At 47.8% G+C, this 13,023-nt stretch overlaps 1 long non-coding RNA gene across 1 annotated transcript; it reads right to left on the bottom strand.

Moving 5' to 3' along the window:
• Positions 1-4,738: 4,738 nt before the first annotated feature.
• Positions 4,739-12,127, bottom strand: LOC144316899 (uncharacterized). The gene is made up of 3 exons (XR_013382729.1): positions 12,014-12,127; positions 6,385-6,451; positions 4,739-4,966 (listed from the first exon to the last, which is right to left on the bottom strand). It is a non-coding gene; the product is annotated as an uncharacterized LOC144316899 (long non-coding RNA).
• Between the last annotated feature and the right edge of the window lie 896 nt (positions 12,128-13,023).

Raw genomic sequence — 13,023 nt, 5'->3', positions numbered from 1 at the left:
CATTCTTTTTTTTTTTTTTTTTTTTTTTTTAAGACTTTATTTTAGGGCAGCCCAGGTGGCTCAGCGGTTTAGCGCCGCCTACAGCCCAGGGCGTGATCCTGGAGGCTCGGGATAGAGTCCCCCGTCAGGCTCCCTGCATGGAGCCTGCTTCTTCCTCTGCCTGTGTCTCTGCCTCTATCTCTGTCTCTCTCTCTCTCTCGATTAAATAAATTTAAAAAAACCTTTAAAAAAAATAAAGACTTTTTTTAAAGTAATCTCTACATCCAGTGTGACGCCCAAACTCACAACTCAGAGACCAAGAATTACACGCTCCACCAACCAAGCCAGCCAGCTGCCCCTAATTGGCAGCATTATTTAGTAGTACATCCATAAGGGTTTATCAGAAGACTGATGAAGCCTTAGGTATGATAGAATGCAAAAAAAACATGGAGAGACCAGGGCCTGGCATGTCATAAGAGCTAAATAAATGTTAGCTATTATTATTACTGCCATAATTTGCTTTCTGGAGTACTGTTTGTAGCAGTAACAAATGCTCCATCAGAGTAAAGAGAATTCACAAATAGATGTAAAGATGAAAATTTTTTAGTAATTTCCCCCAGAAAAACACCCAAAGTCTGATACTTCCTCTGAAAGATCCCATAGAATTCTGCCAAAGTTCCAGAGAAAACTTTAGAAATTCCTCCTTTACAATGGGGACCAGTACTCTTGGCTCCCTGACCGGCAGGGGGAACCAGGGCATGTCCCCAGATGACTTCGGGGATGTTCCCTGTGTCCTTGTGAATTTTCCTGAGTCACCATTACTCACTGCCCACAATCAGGGCTCTACTACCTTCCAACCAGGAGACCGATGCCTTGGGATCAGGGGCCTCAAACAAAAGTGTGATTATAGACTGTTCGGCACGGGCCGTGAACCGTCTGCAGCTCGGGACAGCAGGGTGACCCTCACCGGTGTCTTATTTTTGGCTTCTCGGGTTGCGTTCCTGCCTACTGACTTGGCAAATCCTGGGTGACTCGCCTTGTTTTCTCTCCTCACTTAAATACATGTCTGGAAAAAGCCTCCACCCCCACAGACACTGCTGTGTGTGGAAACGGTGACAGGCCTGGTGGAGGAGGAGAAACCAGGCTGGCTGATTCCTGGAGCCTCCCTCTCAACGAGGGGGAGAAGGGTTGGCCTGGCTGCTGGGGTTAGTGACACTCCCAGGCCAGTCTCCGGCCCCTTTGGGCTCAGCTGGGCCTGGTGGGGCGGGGGTGGGGGGGCATCCCAGCTCCTCTTCTCTCTTCCTCTGTCTAGGTTGACAAGAGACTGTCTCGCCACTGACACCGTATCAGGCTCATGTGTCCAAATCCTCTGGTTTGCATCTGGGGTCAGGAGGCTGTCAACTTGAAAACACATGAACCTGGTGCCCCACAGGCAGGGTGCATGTGCTGGAAGCCAGGAGGTGGGTGAAAGGTGCTCTGTAGCCACGAGCTGATGAGCCAGCTCTCAGCCAGTCGGGAGGCAGGATACTCTTCCAGGGAAAACAAGGGTACCAAGCAATCAGTGGTGGGTCTCTTGGGAGGCCCTTTGGGCAAGACGACTGCCCTCTCTCCTGACCCCCAGACACTGGGCCAACAGTTTTCCAGCACCACAGCCCACTCCTGCTGCTCTCACTCTGATGGCATCTTCATTCCAGAATGCTAACTCTCCAGCAAGTTCTAGTGAACCTCTTCTCCAGCTTGGAATAGACACCAGGATGATTTTCAAAAAAGCCTCGGGATGCTCCATCACACTCCTCCCATTTATACTGGAAAGATACAACTGACAAAAAAGAATGAAGGGCTCCTCCCACGCCCAAAACTCCAACAGGAGTCCGGAAAAACAGGAGGCATCAAGAGGGGGCTGGAAGCAATGTCCCCTCTCCATCAGCTCTGCCAAGCTTTGATCAGAAACGTCTTTACTGTATGTAAAAGCTCCTTGCAAAGGCCGCTTCAAGACTGCCTTAGTGGAGAGCACTCGTCCGATCCTGCCCACTCCAGATCAGTGTTGAAATGAGCTGTTTTCTTGTCTGTCTTGTCCATTGAAGTATAACTTCAATGAGAGTTGTGTCTAATCCGTCCTTGATCACCTGTCCCCAGCACAGCGCCAGCACACAGTAGGCATGTCATGAACATGATGAATGAAAGCCCCTGTACTGGGTACCCAGCTCTGGGTGATACCTCCCCGCTGCCTATGTTAACCTGGAGAGACAGGCATTATCATTGCCACTTATCATCCCCGTTTTAAAGATGAGTAGACTGAGGCCCAGAGAAGTAAACAGTCTCATCTCTGGTCCCACAGTTAATAGCAGATCTGGGCTTTTGGCCAAAACCTGTCAAACCCCAGAACCTACACTCTTGACCACTGTCTCATACTGTGTGTTTAGAAGGTGCTTGACAAAGCCACTAGAACCCAAAGGGTGCTTGATAAATAGTAGCCATTTGATAAACAATACTGGTCTCACAACATCTCATTGAGGTTGCACTTTTGTTTCCCTTTTTAAAAAAAGTAATCCCTTGCACCCAACCCCGAGTTCAAGAGTCACACGCTCTACCTACTGAGCCGGCCAGGCACACCCCAACCCCTACATGCCGCCACTGCTTTTTAAAAAATAATCCCATTTTGAAGATAAGGAAACAGACTCAAAGAAGTTCTATAATTTGCCTGGGACCACACATTGAGTAACTGGTGGAGCTGGTCGCGTTTGAACCCAAATCTTTTTTTTTTTTTTTAAGTTTTTTGTTGTTATTGTTTTATTTTGTTTTTGTTTTTTTTTATTTTATTTATTTATTTTTTATTTATGATAGTCACACAGAGAGAGAGAGGCAGAGGCAGAGAGAGGGAGAGGGAGAAGCAGGCTCCATGCACCGGGAGCCCAACATGGGATTCGATCCCAGGTCTCCAGGATCGCGTCCTGGGCCAAAGGCAGGCACCAAACCGCTGCACCACCCAGGGATCCCTGAACCCAAATCTTAACTCACTTTACAAGCCATGCACTGACCACTGCGCACACCATCTCTTTTTAGGAGATACCACTGGCTCCACTCAATTGCACATCCAGCTTATGTTCTCTTTTTGCAGGCCTTGCCCCCCAATCTGGAATTTTCTCTTGTCTCTTCTGGGCAGCACCTGAGCTTTCCATCCAGCTTCCCAAGCATGAAGTCCTCCTCGAGCTGTGCAGCACCCCAATACAGGCGGCCTCTTTGGCCCTCAGTCATGCCTCGAGGCTCTACAAAGCTCCTTCAACAGGGCCAAACTGTCCTGGCTTTGAATTTGTCAACAACAATTCCTTCACCAAAGGTAACCTTGGGACAGATGTCAGGAGTAAGATAACATCAACGACAGGCCACTGAAAAGGGTGACAGGGGCTGCATGAGGGGATCTGGCCCCATTGAGAGGACCTTGTTTCCTCTGGGGCATCTTTTGAATCAAAGCAAAGATAGTGGCAGACTTGGCCTGCCTTAACAGCTCATGTGTGCATTTCTCCAGCCACAGGCCACAGCTGACAATTCTCAGCAGGTCAAAAGCACCGGTGTGGCTACCTAACTTTGCTTGGTACTCCAACGATTGCAAAGAAAGCACACTCCCTTGGCCAAATACTGGGTCAATCATGTAACCAGACTCAATAGTCTCACTGCTGGAGCAGTGAGAAGAAATTATAATAGTTTTACAAAAAAAGAGCCTGTTTACTCTCACCCATTAGGATGGCCACTCTTAAAAAAAAGAAAAGAGAAAGTAACAAGCATTGGCAAGGATGTGGAGACTGGAACCAGCGTGCACCGTTGGTGGGATTGTGAAATGGTACAACCACTAGGGACAACAGTCTGGAGGGTCCTCAGACAATAAAAAGACGGAAGTACCATTTGATCCAGCAATCCTACTTCTAGATATCTATTTAAAGGAATTGAAAGCAGGGTCTCAAAGAGATATTTGCATACCCATGTTCATTGCAGTGTTATCCACAGTTCCACCAAGAGGTTGAGGTAACCCAAACGTCCATCAAGGATGAATGGATAAACCAAAGGTGGTCCATCCATACAATGGAATATTACCTAGTCCTCCAAAGGAAGGAAATCCTGTCACCTGCTACAACCTTGAGGACATTATGCTAAGTGAAATAAGCCAGACATGAAGAGACAAATATTACATGATTCTGCTTACAGAAGGGATCTAAAGTGGTCATGTTCAGAGAAACAGAAAGTAGAATGGTGGTTAGCAGGGGCTGGGGGGAGGAGGGGAAATGGGGAATCGTTGTTTAATGGACATAGAGTTTCAGTTTTGCAAGATAAAAAAGTTCTAGAGATTTATTGCACAATAATGTGAATATACTTAACACTCCTGAACTGGATACTTAAAAATTGTGAAGATGCTAAATACATATTTATTTTTACCCTAAATAAAAATAAGTTAGGGTTGCCTGGGTGGCTCAGTCCGTTGAGCACCTGACTATTGGCTTCCACTCAGGTTGTGGTCTCAAGGTCGTGAGATTGAGCCCCGGGTTGGGCTCTGCACTCAGCAGGGATTCTGCTTGAGCTTCTCTCTCTCTCTCTGTCTCTCTCTCTCTCTCCCCCTCTGCCCTTCCCCCCACCCTGAACACACTCTGTCTCCCTCAAATAAATAAATAAATCTTTAAAAATAAGTAATGTTTATAAAAATAAATTAAAAGCAAGGGGAACCTTGTTAATTTCCTCACTCTGCAGATATTTATAATACTGACCCCGCTAGGCACTTTTCTATGCATTATTTTAGTCCTCACCACGACTTCATGTGGCAGGCATTGCTATTTCTTTTTCATCACCTGGAAAGTTGTGGCCCAGTGAAAGAAACAGACTTATCCACAGTCTCTTGGAATTTACTGAGGCAAAGAGCCCCATTTACTCAGGTTTGTCTACCTCCAAATTGAGGTTCCGCTGCCCCATGCTCACTACCACGGATTCAAGCTGCCAGTCACTGAAAGAAAACAGACCTCTAACGTGAGTATTCCATTTCCCCAAATTGATAAGAAGTGCCTTGTTGACAAGCAGCATGGATCTTCTCCTGTTTCTTGACCGGTTAGGGGGAGTGAGTCAAGTACTGGGCACGCACAGTTAGTGGGTAACAAACACTTGAGAAATAGCTGAGTTTTTTAAACTTCTCAAAGTGCCAGAATGGGTCGTCATAGAAAATACGATGTAAGCCCTTTAGCTCACAAAGCATTTTCACAAACGTTAACCTCTTTGCTCCTGACAGCATCTGGGGTTAAAGAGATCCTTATCATCTCTTTTTTACAGAGGAGAGAAGCACAGCTCAGAGGGGCATGTTCAAGGTCCCACAGCTGGGATTGCAATTATGGGAGGCAATGACTTGACAGGTGTCTTAGGACCTCCAAATCCATGATGCTTTTGCAGGCGGCCTCGTAAAGTTAGGGCCAGGCACCCCATCTCACTCGGGGTTCTCTGTTTATCTTGTGCTACCCTCACCTGCTAAGCCAGAGTGGGCCTTGACTTCCAAGGCCAAATAAACTCTGGACGGCCCATGTGAAGGCTGGATGTGCCTTTCTTGAGATTGCAGTTGTAACATCAGTGCTCAGCCAAGTACCATGTGCCAGTGAGTGAAAGGCTGGGGCATTCCCAGCCCCAGGAAAGGGCCGGTCAGAAGGGGTCAGGCCAGAGTCCAGCTAAGCAGGGAGGCCAGGCAGCTGGCACGGGGCAGGGAGGCACAAAGGAGGTCAAGCCTGGGGAGGTAGCTAAGGCTATCATATTGATAGGAGACTACCGGGCCTACCACCCAGAGGTCAGAGATTTGCTCAGAGGGGCTGGAGGGAGCAGAGGACCAACACTGCTTGTTCTCTGCTCTATTTTGCACCCTCTTGCCAAGTGTGAGCAGCTGCCAGCCCAAGGATTCCAGCCCTCCAGTGAGGGCAGTCAGCAGCCTGCAGGTGGGGGCAGCAGGATGGCCTCCCTGTGGCCAACCACATCTGTTTGGTCCTTTCATTATGACAATTTCCCCCCACCCTTACAAAAGTATCTTGTGTTCATGATTAAAAAAAAAAAAAATTGGGGGACTACCAAAAAAACCCACCACATATGAACAAAATAAAAATTACCTGCAATGCTCTTTTCATTTTTTTTATTTTTTAATTTTTTTTAAAACTGTTATAAAGGACAAAAGTTAAAAAGCAAATGCCCTCAAGGCACCTGGGTGGGGCAGTCGGTTGAGTGTCTGACTCTTGGTATCAGCTCAAGTCATGATCTCAGGGTGGTGAGATCAAGCCCCGGTGGAGGTCTCTGAGCTCAGTGGGGAGTCTGCTTGAGATTCTTTCTCTCCCTCTGCCCCTCCCCCCTCAAAAATGCCCTCTTCTTCCTCCTACTGTCCCCTCCCCCACATACCTGAGGTCATCAGTGGTGGCAGCTTGATAGACTTTGTTGAGGCTCCCACTCTCTCCTCTTCTCTTCCCTTTGGAGAGAGGGATTTTCCCAGGAAGGGAAGCAAAGACACGGTCACTGTTGTCAATGATGACATAAACGTCCATTTTATTCTAATGTTGGTCACAAGGTGCCCTGCCTAGGAAGTGTCCTGGCTCTGTCCACTCTGGATGCCTCTACCTCCCTGACCTCCAGCCACCCTTACAACTTCCCTGGGAGGAAATCCAGAAGAGGAGGCCTCTGGGATTTGACTTCAAGGCAACCAGGAGGCTTTGCTGTCCTCCAAACACCTTTTAGGTCACTGACACTGGAAATTCCACCATCAGAATATTGTAACTTTAACGGAAAACTGCATTTTCCTTGAAAATACAACTCCCTCAGGGAAACTATGAATCTTTTAAAAGTGTGGAATAGACAATGCATTGTAAGTTTTTTCTTCCCCTTTGAAGACACAGTTTAGGGTTTTGTTTTTTTTTTAAATGATAGTTTTCTTTTCCTGATTATAAAATAACACATTTGTTGTGGAAAATGTAGAAAAAAGAGAAGAGCATAACTAAGAAAACAAAACAGAATGTGCCATATCACTCCAAAAATAAGCACTACTAACATTTTTCCTATAGCAATTTAGTTTTTTTCTACGTAGATTATGTATATATAGATAGATGGACACAAACACATTTGCATACACACATACAAATAAGACCAAATTGGCATTTAAAAAAATATATTTTAGGGCACCTGGATGACCCAGTGGTTGAGCGGCTGCCTTTGGCCTCGGTCTTGGTCCTGGGCCCACATCGGGCTCCCTGCAGGGAGCCTGCTTCTCCCTCGGCCTGTGTCTCTACCTCTCTCTGGGTGTCTCTCATGAATAAATAAATTTTTAAAAAACCTTTTTTAAAAAATAACTATTTTTTCATGCCATTAAATATTCTTTGATCCTACAACTCTCGCTGTATACGTGCGTGCTGTCACATAAATGTACCCAAACACGGTTCAGGTCGCTCGTCCTCCCACGCCGGACCTACAAGCTGGTTGGAACTTTACTATGGCCAGTGCTGCAGTGAACGTCCTCGCGGAGAAGTGCGAGCAGGTCTCAGTCACGGGCTCAGGGGCGCACGCGGCAAAGCCAGCGTCTGGGGCAGAGACGGTTGAGACGAAGAGTGTCACCCCCGCCCCCAACCCTGCAGCACGCGGAGGCCGAGGGCATCACAGCCTCCCCCAGATCGCTCGACGCGCAGCGCCCCTGGGCAGGCCCCGCCGGTTGCCGGTCGCCGGCCGGCTGAGTGCCTTCGCGCTGGCCTCCTTCTACAAAGGCTCGGGTCCCCGAGGACAGCGCGCAGCCCCACAGCGCGGCGCCCACACCCCGGCCGCGTCTGCTGGCGCCGAGCAGGTTCACAGGCCCGGGGAGCCCTCCCGGACTGCACCTGCACGGTGGCTTCCACGCGGGCCCTCGCGGGGCTGCTCGCAAACCAGAGGACCAGTAGGTGGGCAGGAGCTGAGGGCGACTCCAGGAGAGGACGGGGGACAGGAGCCAGGGGGTGGGAGCCAGGAGGCAGCAGAAGACATGAGGTGGAGGGAGGCCATCACCATACTGGGTATGAGCATCCAAGGACTCCAGAAGGAGCACCCCGGGCTCCAGAGGGCTACTCTGTGTGAGGAGCCCGCGGCCTGGGCTTCCTACCTTCCGGCACAGCTTCACCGTGCAGCCTCCTCCTGGAAGCGAGCACAGCGGGTCTGAGTTCCCTGCAGCCTGCAAGCGTCTCACTGCACACCCTTGGCATGGTGCCTTCCCAGACATCCTGTCGTCACAACCACCCTGGGAGCCAGAGCAGCTTATCCCCATTTCACAGATGTGGACACTGACCTTCAGAGGGGATACGAACCTGCTGGCAGCTCACAGCCAGGTTTGCTGACTCCACAATCAAGCCGTTCACACCACATCAAGGGGCATCTCCTCCCCTCCCCACCCACGTCCTCAGATGCTGCTGTACCACTGTCACTATCCCTCTCTGCTGGAAAGTGAACAAGCCTCAGTTGACTTCACATGTTTCAACGTGTCTACTCATCTCGATGTTGTATGGCATGAGGACTGGGCTCACAGGTTTTCTCATCCATAGTGCCCAGTGCACGGAGGATACACTAAGTGCTTGATAAGTGCCAATGGTTCCAAACGCAATTTTTCAAAACATAGAGTCCACAGTCACCTGAGAGTACAAAATGGGCCTCCAGGCAGCTTTGAAAAATTCCCCTGGGAGTCTGATTACATTCCAATTTGAATATCAGATATACAGGATGCTTATCCAGTCCCCTTGACTCTCAAAAACACATCTAGGAGGGACGCTTGGGTGGCTCAGTGGTTGAGCGTCTGCCTTGGGCTCAGGACATGATCCTGGAGTCCCGGGATCAAGTCCCGCATCGGGCTCCCGGCGTGGAGCCTGCTTCTCCCTCTGCCTATGTCTCTATCTCTCTCTCTGTATCTCTCATGAATAAATAAATATTAAAAAAAAAAACACATCTAGGAACCAGGAAATAAGCAAAAATATGTAAATCAGTAACCAAACGGAATCTCATAAAATTCCATGCACAAAAGCTAAAGCATGTTTGCCTTTTAAAAAACCCAAAATAACTGCTTATGTCTCACTCCAGGCCTATATACCCTTACTTTACACAGAATTCTAACAAGACTGGTCACTTGGATTCTCCGCCCAAGTTTATTGGAAACAAGCGTAGGAACAGCAATGAGAAACTGAAAGCTAATGGTTTGAGAATGGAGGTTTTAGAATAGTCACATCAGTAATCATAATCATGGCCTTTAGTTATTCGAGACAAGGTTAAATTATGACAGCAGGAAGATACACAATCCATTTCAGTAAGAGCCTTTTTTTTTTTTTTAAGATTTTATTTATTTGACAGAGAAAGTGCAAGCAGAGGAAGCTGCAGACAGAGGGAGAGGGAGAAGAAGATTCCCTGCTGAGCAGGGAGCCTGATGCAGGGCTTGATCCCAGGACCCTGAGATCATGACTTGAGTATAAGACAGATGCTTCACCAACTGAGCCATGCAGGTGCCCCAGAAAGAGCTTCTAAAGAGAATGGTTTGAGGGTGCCTGGCTGGCTCAGTCAGTGAAGCACATGACTCTTGGTCTCAGGGTTGTGAGTTCAAGCCCCACATTGGGTATAGAGATTGCTGAAAAAAAAAAAAGAGATTGCTGAAAAATAAAATCTTTTAAAAATATTTTTTAAAGGGAAGAGTCCCAGTTACCCTGAAAGTTCACCATGTGCCAAGAAGGAACCCAGTCCTCGCTCGGAGCTCTGGCATTGCCAGTCCTGCCCTCAATGATTGACTCATCACCGTGCACTGAGAGGGTCCATCTCTCCAACGTGTGTCATGTGTAGTAGTTAACAGCGTGAAGTCTGGAGCCAGATTCACCAGGTTCAAAGCCTGGCTCTGTCCCTCCTAAGCTGTGTAACCTTGGACAAATTACTTAACCCTTCTGTGCTCATTTCCTCATCTGTCAAATGAGGATAATAATAGTATCCACCCATCTGATGTCCCTATCGGGTTCACATAGAGCTCTCGTACATGAACGCAATGAGAGCAGGGATGGAGTCTTACTCAGCTCTGTATCCTCACCTGTCCCCTAGCCCCTTACTCCTCAAAGTGGGGTCCAACAGCAACTGGGAGCTTGTGAGAAATGCACAATACCACACCCAGACCTGTTAAATCAGAACCAGAACCAACCAGCATCTTAAGATTTTGTGTGCACATGAGGGTGTGAGAAGCTCTCGATGAATACTGCCAAGTGAACAAACAAAATTTGGCACTATTGTATACAGAAGTCCCAGAAGCATCCAAAGGACAGAGAAGAGGGAGCGATGGGGGTGGGGGCGGGGCACTCCCCAGGAAAGAAGAGGAACTAGATAAGGAGAAAGTGGGGGAGGCTGGGCACTCCGAAGGACTTGGTCTGGCCACTTTCGCTGCTCTGTAACCTTGGATCTCAGTATCTTCATTTGTGAAATGGAGGGCAACTGCTCACTTTAAGGTTGTGACCAGGATGAGTGGTAAGTACCTAAAGCACCCACACGGCGCGGGCGGGGGGCGGGAGGGGGTGGCACTCAGGCTGTCATTATTCATAGCCCTCCATCTGAAGCCCTGGGTTCAGGCACGTGTGGGTTTTCAGAGCTTTCCAGATTTCAGAAGGGTCACGTGGTGCGTATGCTGACGCTACATAACACCCCAGCAGGGTCCGGGGCAGCACCCTCAATTAAACACAGCAAAGTTGCTGTGGTGAAATGTATGAGCAGTAAGAGACATAATAAAGACTTTAAATAACCTCATGGCAGGCAGACCAGATTTGCAGCCAAATCAGTTTATATCAGGCTTATTTTTTTTAAGTATGGTTTTTAAAGCTTTCAGATTTCAGAACTGCAGAAAAGGGAGTGTGAACCTGGATGATAAAGGAGGAGGGGAGGCCCTGGTAGGGACCGTAGAGAGAGCCTGCCAGTCTTAAAGCAGGGTGCAGGGAAGACCAAGCAGTTGTCTGCCTGCAGGGGGGAGGTGAGGGCAGAAAGCAACCCATCAGGTGCTTTGGAGACAGAAGGGACCCTGACACATGGACTGTAGGAAATTGTCAAGGTTAGGATCTGAGCAAGAGTGTGGCCTAATCGAAGACAGAGCAACAGATTAGTCAGACTTGCAAACAAACAGGAAGAGGGCATCCTGGAATTACCTCTTGACCTCACTCAAATTTCCCAGCCTAGAAGGAAGATCCCACCATGCTCCACCCCTACCAAAAACACACAGAGAAAAGATTTTGATATTCTATCAGACTGTCAGGGACAGCCCATAGAGTCTTATCAATTACATAGATACACAAAATTATAATATAAACAAAAAATAAACATAGTAAGAGTTCCACTGTGTGCCCGGTGCCAGAATAAGTTGTCTCTGGCTCTTACAGCAGCCTTATTAGGTATGAATTATTGTTCCATTTTTCAGAGGAGGACACTGAGGCTCAGATCACCTAAGAAAGCCCAGAGTCACATGGTTTGTTCATCTAATGCTGATGCCTGAATGTCTGCCATTTAATCACATGCTCACAGGACCATGGTCACCAAGGCAAAGAAAGGGACAAGTCAGAGGGCTGAGATCTAAGAGAGGGATCATCTCCTACATGCAGCCTCAGGGACTTCAGACTTTGGTTCCCTCAACCTTACTGAATCTTTATGATGTTTTGAGTATATCTCTTGTAAGCCCCAGACAGTTTGTTCTCTCTCCATTCTGATGATCTTTATCTTTTTGGGGGAACATTAGTCCATTTATACTTAATGTAAGATAAATGTATTTGGGATTATATCTACTCTGTATTTTCTATTGGTTCCATCTGTTCTATGGTGTTTTTTACCCCCTGTTTTATTTTTCTCCTTCTTCTGGATTTATGATTTTTTTTTGCCATAAAAAAATCATTTTGGAAGTTATTCCTCTTTCTCTATTTGGCCCTGCCCTCAATATTTTGAGGATTATGTAAGATAGACAGATAGAGAGAGAGAGAGATGGAGAGAGAGAGAGAGAGATGGATATGAAAGTGTTTTGTACCTCAGTAGGATAGCTTGAGATGATCTTGTAAAAATAAGACCTTTGGAGTTAGACAGGCCTGTGCTGGAATCCTGGCTCTAGCACTTTCTATTTCTGTGCTCCCTCCTAGCTGCTTTTCCCTGAGTCTCAGTTTCTCTGGCTGTAAAGTGTGTAAAATGTCACAGAGCTTATTGTGACACTATAGTGAGCTAAGGGATGCCAAGTGTGCTGCCCAGGACTTGGCACAGAGAAGAGGCTTGATGTTCCCTTCTCTGGCCTTTGTTTCTCTGCATCCCGGAAGAACTAGCCCTGGATCGAAGCTGCTCAAGAGTCTGGCTGCACAGCTGGGCTTGACCATAGAAACCCTTCCCAGAAGGAGTCCCTCTGCAGTGAGATGTTCCCAGGGGACAGTGGGTCTGTAGCATCATCGATGACGGACATCACCGCCCCAGTCTGGGAAGTGGGAGGCTGTTGGGAAATTCTGCTAAAATGCAGGAAGGGGATGGATTGTATTGATCAGTGTTCCAGGGGAGCCCAGGGAAAGGGGAGTGTTCCCCCAACAGTGTGTGTGCGTGTCTCGGGCCCTTCCCCAGGGAAGGGGACCTGACCAGTGAGCAATACCCTCCCCTCCTGGGAGGCAGGTGTGTCCTCTTGGAGAGCAGAGCAGTGACTCACCAGACTGCCACAGCTCGTTATAAATATCCCCTGAGACACCTAACTCCCTCAGCCCTGATTCTATATTAGCACAAGCGGCGCTCCATAATTCCATAATTAATTAGGTTTCCTAGGCACCCCGAGACTGGGAGAGGGTGTCCCAACCTGTGGACACAAATATTACAAACTACATGTGAATTAAAAAGTAAGTCCTCTTTCTCTCTTATCTATTTTGCTTATTTCCAAATCAGCATCGCAGACGTTTCTGAGAAGTGAGGGCCGGCCAAATGACCCTGATTTGAATAATTCTAAAATGTTCTGATAGACCTAGTAACCAAACCAATTTCCCCTAACCCACTTGGGGAAACTGAGCCCCA

Source organism: Canis aureus, chromosome 7 (assembly GCF_053574225.1).
Source record: "Canis aureus isolate CA01 chromosome 7, VMU_Caureus_v.1.0, whole genome shotgun sequence".
In the NCBI taxonomy this organism is placed as follows: domain Eukaryota; kingdom Metazoa; phylum Chordata; class Mammalia; order Carnivora; family Canidae; genus Canis; species Canis aureus.
This window is presented reverse-complemented; position numbering and strand designations above follow the sequence as displayed.